Source organism: Urocitellus parryii, unplaced genomic scaffold, assembly GCF_045843805.1.
Source record: "Urocitellus parryii isolate mUroPar1 unplaced genomic scaffold, mUroPar1.hap1 Scaffold_333, whole genome shotgun sequence".
Classification (NCBI taxonomy): domain Eukaryota; kingdom Metazoa; phylum Chordata; class Mammalia; order Rodentia; family Sciuridae; genus Urocitellus; species Urocitellus parryii.
In genome coordinates this window covers 26,421-33,025 of record NW_027553033.1, presented here as the reverse complement: position 1 = coordinate 33,025, position 6,605 = coordinate 26,421, and positions in this window count along the sequence as shown.

Genomic DNA, 6,605 nt, shown 5'->3' with positions numbered 1-6,605 from the left:
TAGGGTTAGGATTCGGGTTCGGGTTCGGGTTCGGTTTAGGGTTAGGGTTAGTGCTAGGGTTCGGGTTTGGGTTCGGGTTAGGGTTAGGGTTAGGGTTAGGATTAGAGTTAGGTTTTCTTTTCGGGTTAGGGTTAGGGTTATTGTACGCGTTCGGGTTCAGGTTAGATTTCGGCTTCGGGTTCAGGTTCGGGTTACGGTTAGGGATAGGTTTCGGGTTCGGGATAGGGTTAGGGTTTGGGTTAGGGTTATTGTTAGGGTTGGTTAGGGTTAGGTTTAGGTTTAGGGTTAGGCTTAGGGTTTGGTTTCGGGTTAGGTTCAGGGTTAGGCTTAAGGTTAGTGGTAGGGTTAGGGTTATGTTTAGGGTTCAGTTTAGGGTTAGGGTTAAGGTTAGGTTTCGGCTTCGGGTTTGGGTTCAGGTTAGGGTTAGGGATAGATTTCGGGTTCTGGATAGGGTTAGGGTAAGGGTTAGGGTTCGGGTTCGGGTTCTGTTTAGGGTTTTGGTTAGGGTTTAGGGTTCGGTTTAGGGTTAGGGTTAGGGTAAGTGTTAGGGATAGGTTTCGAGATAGGGTTCAGTTTCGGGTTAGGGTTAGTATTAGGTTTCGAATTAGGGTTAGGGTTAGGGTTAGGGTTAGGGTTAGGGGTCGGGTTCGGGTTCGGTTTCGGGTTAGGGTTAGGGTTAGGGTTATTGTTAGGGTTGGGTTAGGGTTAGGTTTACGTTTAGGGTTAGGGTTAGGGTTTGGGTTCGGGTTAGGTTTAGGGTTAGGCTTAAGGTTAGTGTTAGGGTTAGGGTTATGTTTAGGGTTCGGGTTTGGGTTAGGGTTAAGGTTATGGTTCGTCTTCGGGTTTGGGTTCGGGTTACTGTTAGGGATAGGTTTCGGGTACAGGATAGGGTTAGGGTTAGGGTTAGGGTTCGGGTTCGGGTTAGGTTTATGGTAGGTCTTGGTTAGGTTTAGGTTTCGGGTTAGGGTTAGTGTTAGTGTTAGGGTAAGGGTTAGGGTTCGGGTACAGGTTAGGTATAGGATTAGGTGTAGCATTAGGGTTAGAGTTGGGGTTTGGGTTTGGGATTGGTTTCGGGTTAGGGTTAGGTGTAGGGTTAGGTTTAGGGTTAGGGTAGGGTTAGGATTAGGGTTAGGATTACGGTTATAGTTCGTGTTAGGGTTAGGGTTAGGGTTAGGGTTAGGGTTAGGGTAAGGATTAGGATTCGGGTTCGGGTTAGGTTTTGGGTTAGGTTTAGGGTTAGGGTTAGGTTTAGGGTTAGGTTTAGGGTTATGGTTTAGGGTTAGTGTTAGGGTTAGGGTTACTGTTAGGGTTAGGGTTCGGGTTCGGGTTCGGGTTAGGGTTAGGGTTCGGGTAAGGGTTAGGGTTAGGGTTACGGTTAGGGTTAGGGTTAGGTTTAGGGTTAGCGTTAGGTTTAGCCTTTGGGTTCGGGTTAGGGTTTGGGTTAGGGTTAGGGTTAGGGTTAGGGTTCGGGTTCCTGTTCGGATTCGGTTTAGTGTTAGGGTTAGGGTTAGTGTTAGGGTTAGGGTTAGGGTTAGGGTTAGGATTCGGGTTCGGGTTCGGGTTCGGGTTCGGGTTAGGGTTAGGTTTAGTGCTATGGTTCGGGTTCGGTTTCGGGTTAGGGTTAGGGTTAGGGTTAGGATTAGATTTAGGTTTTCTTTTCGGGTTAGGTTTAGGGTTATTGTACGGGTTCGGGTTCGGGTTAGGGTTAGAGTTAGGTGTAGCATTAGGGTTAGTGTTAGGGTTCCAGTTCTGGTTTGGGTTCGGGTTAGGGTTAGGTTTACGTTTAGGTTTATTGTTAGGGTTTGTATTAGGGTTAGGTTTAGGTATAGGGTTAGGGTTAGTGTTTGGGTTTGGGTTAGCTTTAGGGTTAGGCTTAAGGTTAGTGTTAGGGTTAGGGTTATGTTTAGGGTTCGGGTTAGGGCTCGGCTTAAGGTTAGGGTTCGGCTTCGGTTTTGGGTTCAGGTTACGTTTAGGGATTGGTTTCGTTTTCGGGATAGGGTTAGGGTTAGTGTTAGGGTTCGGGTTAGGGTTCGGGTTAGGTTTATGGTAGGTTTTGGTTAGGTTTAGGTTTCGGGTTAGGGTTAGGGTTATTGTTAGGGTAAAAGGTAGGGTTCGGGTACCGGTTAGGGTTAGGTGTAGGGTTAGGGTTAGGTTTAGGGTAGGGTTATTATTAGGGTTAGGGTTACGGTTATAGTTCGAGTTAGGGTTAGGGTTAGGGTTAGGTTTAGGGTTAGGTTTAGGGTTATGGGTTAGGGTTAGTGTTACCGTTCGGTTTAGGGATACGGTTAGGGTTCGGGTTAGGGTTAATGTTAGGGTTAGTGTTAGGGTTCGGGTTAGGGTTAGGGTTATGGTTCGGGTTCGGTTTCGGGTTCGGATTAGGTTTAGGGTTAGGGTTAGTGTTAGGGTTAGGGATAGGGTTCGCGTTAGGTTTAGGGTTAGGGTAAGGTTTAGGGTTCTGGTCGGATTCGTGTTAATGTTCGGGTTCGATTTAGCGTTATTATTAGTGTTAGGATTAGGGTTAGGATTAGGGTTAGGGTTAGTGATAGGGTTGGGTATCAGGTTCGGGTGAGGTTTAGGGTTAGGGTTAGTGTTAGGGTAGGGTTAGGATTAGTGTTAGGGTTAGGGTTAGGGTTAGGGTTTGGGTTTGGATTAGGGTTAGGGTTAGGTTTAGGGTTAGGGCTCGGGTTAAGGTTAGGGTTAGGGTTTAAGTTATGGTTCGGGTTCAGTTTGGGTTAGGGTTAGGGTTAGGGTTCGGGTTAGGTTTATGGTTCGGGTTAGGGTTAGGGTTATTGTTAGGGATCGGGTTCGGTTTAGGGTACGATTTAGGGTTACGGTTAGGGTTAGGGTTAGGGTTAGGGTTAGGGTTAGGATTCGAGTTATTGTTAGGGTTACGGTTCACTTTAGGGTTAGGGTTAGGGTTAGGGTTGGGGTTAGGTTTAGGGTTAGGGGTTAGTGTTATGGTTAGTGTTAGGGTTCGGATTAGGGTTAGGTTTAGGTTTAGGGTTCGAGTTAGGGTTCGGGTTAGGGTTAGTGTTATTGTTAGGGTTCTGGTTAGGGTTCGGGTTAGGGTAAGGGTTAGGGTTTGGGATCGGTTTCGGGTTAGGGTTAGGTTTAGTGTTAGGGTTCGGTTTAGGGTTAGTGTTAGGGTTAGTGTTACCGTTCATGTTAGGGTTAGGGTTAGGGTTCGGGTTTGAGTTCGGGTTCGGGTTAGGTTTAGGGTTACTGTTAGGGTTAGGGTTAGGGTTACGGTTAGGGTTCGGGTTAGGGTTAGTGTTAGGGTTAGTGTTAGGGATCGGGTTAGAGTTAGGGTTAGGGTTCGGGTTCGGGTTCGGGTTAGGTTTAGGGTTAGGGTTAGTGTTAGGGTTAGGGTTAGGGTTCGCTTTCGGTTTAGGGTTAGGTTATGGTTAGTGTCAGGGTTCGGATTAGGGTTAGGGTTAGGTTTAGGGTTCGAGTTAGGGTTCGGGTTAGGGTTAGAGTTAGGGTTAGGGTTTTGGTTAGGGTTCGGATTAAGGTTCGGGTAAGGGTTAGGGTTCGGTTTAGAATTAGGGTTAGGGTTTGGGATCAGGTTCGGGTTCGGATTAGGGTTAAGTTTAGGGTTCGGGTTAGGGTTAGGGTGTGGGTTAGGGTTAGGGTTAGTGTTATTAGGGTTAGGTTTCGGTTTGGGGTTCGGGTTCGGGTTTGGTTTAGGGTTCGGGTTCGAGTTAGGATTAGGGTTAGGGTTCAGGTAAGGGTTAGGGTTAGGGTAAGTGTTAGGGATAGGTTTCGACTTCTGGTTCAGGTTCAGGTTAGTATTAGGATTAGGTTTAGGATTAGGGTTAGGGTTAGGGTTAGGTTTCGGGTTTGGGTTAGGGTTAGGGTTACGGTTAGAGTTAGGGTTCAGTTTAGGGTTAGGGTTAGGTTTAGCGTTCGGGTTCGAGTTGGGTTAGGGTTAGGATTAGGGTTAGGGTTCGGGTTCGGGTTCGGATTCGGTTTAGGGTTAGGTTTAGGGTTAGTGTTAGGGTTAGGGTTTGGGTTAGGATTAGTGTTAGGGTTAGGGTTAGGGTTGGGGTTAGGGTTAGGGTTAGGATTCGGGTTCGGATTCGGGTTCGGGTTCGAGTTAGGGTTAGGGTTAGTGCTAGGGTTCGAGTTCGGGTTCGGGTTAGGGTTAGGGTTAGGGTTAGGGTTAGGGTAAAGGTTGGGATTTGGGTTCGGGTTAGTGTTAGGGTAAGGGTTAGGTTCAGGTTTAGGGTTAGGGTTAGGGTTAATGTTAGGGTTAGGTTTCGGGTTCGGGTTAATATTAGGGTTAGAGTTAGGTTTAGGGTTAGGAGTAGAGTTAGGTTTTGCTTCCGGGTTAGGGTTAGGGTTATGGTACGTGTTCGGGTTCGGATTAGGGTTTGGGTTTTGTTTAGGGTTAAGGTTAGTGTTAGGTTTTGGGTTCGGGATAGGGTTAGGGTCAGGTTTAGTGTTAGGGTTAGGTTTCGGTTTAGGGATAGGGTTAGGATAGGCTTAGGGTTAGGGTTAGGGTTAGGGTACGGGTTCAGGTTCGGGTTAGGTTAGGGTTTGGGTTAGGGTTAGGTTTAGGGTTCGGGTAAGTGTAAGGGTTAGGGTTCGGGTTGCCTTTCGGGTTTGTGTTAAGTTTAGGGTTAGGGTTAGGATTCTTCTTAGGGTTAGGGTGAGGGTTAGGGGTTGGTTTCGTGTTAGGGTTAAGGTTAGGGTTCGGGTTCTGGTTAGGTTTAGAGTTAGGGTTCGGTTTAGGGTTCAGTTAGGGTTAGGGTTCGTGTTAGGGATAGGGTTAGCATTATGGTTAGGGTTAGGGTTAGGTTTATGTTAGGGTTCGGGTTGGAATTAGGGTTAGGGTGAGGGTTCGGTTTAGGGTTAGGATTAGGGTTTGGGTTAGGGTTAGGGTTAGGGTTGGGGTAAGGTTTAGGGTTCGGGTAAGTGTTAGGGTTAGGGTTCGGTTTAGGGTTAGGGTTCAGGTTACTGTTACAGTTCGTGTTAGGGTGAGGGTAAGGGTTAGGGATAGGGTTAGGGTTGGGGTTAGGGTTCAGGTTCGCGTTAGGGTAAGGGTTAGGGTTCGGGTTAGGGTTCAGTTTAGGATAGGGTTAGGTTTAGGCTTAGGTTTAGGCTTTGTGTTCGGGTTAGGGTTCGGTTTTGGGATAGGGTTGGGGTTAGTTTTATGGTTAGGTTAAGGTTTCGGGTTAGGTTTAGATTTAGGATTAGGGTTAGGCTCAGGTTCCTGTTAGTGTTTTAGTTCGGGATAGGGTTAGGGTTAGTTTTAGGGTTAGGGTACGGGTTCGGATTATGGTTATAGTTATGGTTAGGGTTAGGGACACGATTAGGGTTCTGGTTAGGTTAGGGTTTGGGTTGGTGTTAGGTTTTGGGTTAGGGTTAGGGTTCGGGATAGGGTTAAGGTTAGGGTTAGGGTTTGGGTTCGGGTTAGGGTTAGTTTTAGGGTTAGAGTTAGGGTTCGGGTCATGTTCGGATAAGGGTTAAGGTTAGGGGTATGGTTAAGTTTAGGGTTAGGGTTAGGGCTCGGGTTATGTTTACGGTTATGTTTAGGGTTCGGGTTGGGTTTGGGTAAGTGTTAGGGTTAGGGTTAGGGTTAGGGTTAGGTTTAGGGTTCGGAATAGGATTCGGTGTAGGGTTAGCGTTAGGGTTAGCGTTAGGGTTAGTGTTAGGTTTCGGGTTAGGGTTAGGGTTAGGGTTAGGGTTCGGGTTATGGTTAGCGTTAGTGTTTGGGTTAGGGTTCGGGTTAGGGTTAGGTTTAGGCTTAGGGTTAGGTTTAGTGTTACAGTTAGGGTTAGTGTTAGGGTTAGGGTTAGGGTTGGGATTAGGGTTTGGGTTAGGGTTAGGGTTAGGTTTAGGCTTAGGGTTAGAGTTAGGGTTCGCATTAGGATTAGGGTTAGGGTTAGGGTTAGGGTTCTGGTTAGGGTTATGTTTAGGGTTAGGTTTAAGGTTAGTGTTAGGGTTCGGATTCGGGTTACGGTTAGGTTTAGTGTTAGGGTTAGGGATGGGTTAGCGTTCAGGTTAGGGTTCGGTTTCAGGTTTGGTTTTGGGTTAGGGTTAGTGTTAGGGTTAGGTTTAGGGTTATGTTTCGAGTTAGTGTTAGGGTTAGGTTTCGGTATCGGGTTCTGGTTACAGTTAGGGTTAGGGTTGGTGTTATTGTTTAGGGTTCGGATTAGAGTTAGGGATAGGGTTCGTGTTAGGGTTACTGTTAGTTTTCGAGTTCGGGTTAGGGTTATGGTTAGGGTTAGGTTTCGGGTTCGGGTTCGGGTTAGGGTTAGGGTTAGGGTTAGGGTTAGGGTTCGGGATGGGTTAGGGTTCAGGTTAAGGTTCGGGTTCAGGTTCGGTTTCAGGTTAGTGTTAGGTTTAGGGTTAGGTTTAGGGTTAGGTTTCGAGTTAGGGTTAGGGATAGGGTTAGGGTTCGGGTTCGGGTTCGGGTTAGGTTTAGGGTTAGGGTTAGGGTTAGGTTTCGTGTTCTGGTTCGGGTTAGGGTTAGGTCTAGGGTTAGGGTTAGAGTTAGGGTTCGGGTTAGTGTTAAGGTTGGGGTTCGGGTTCAGGTACAGGTCTGGGTTAGTGTTATGTTTCGGGTTAGGTTTAGGGTAGTTCGGGTTCTGGCTAGTTTT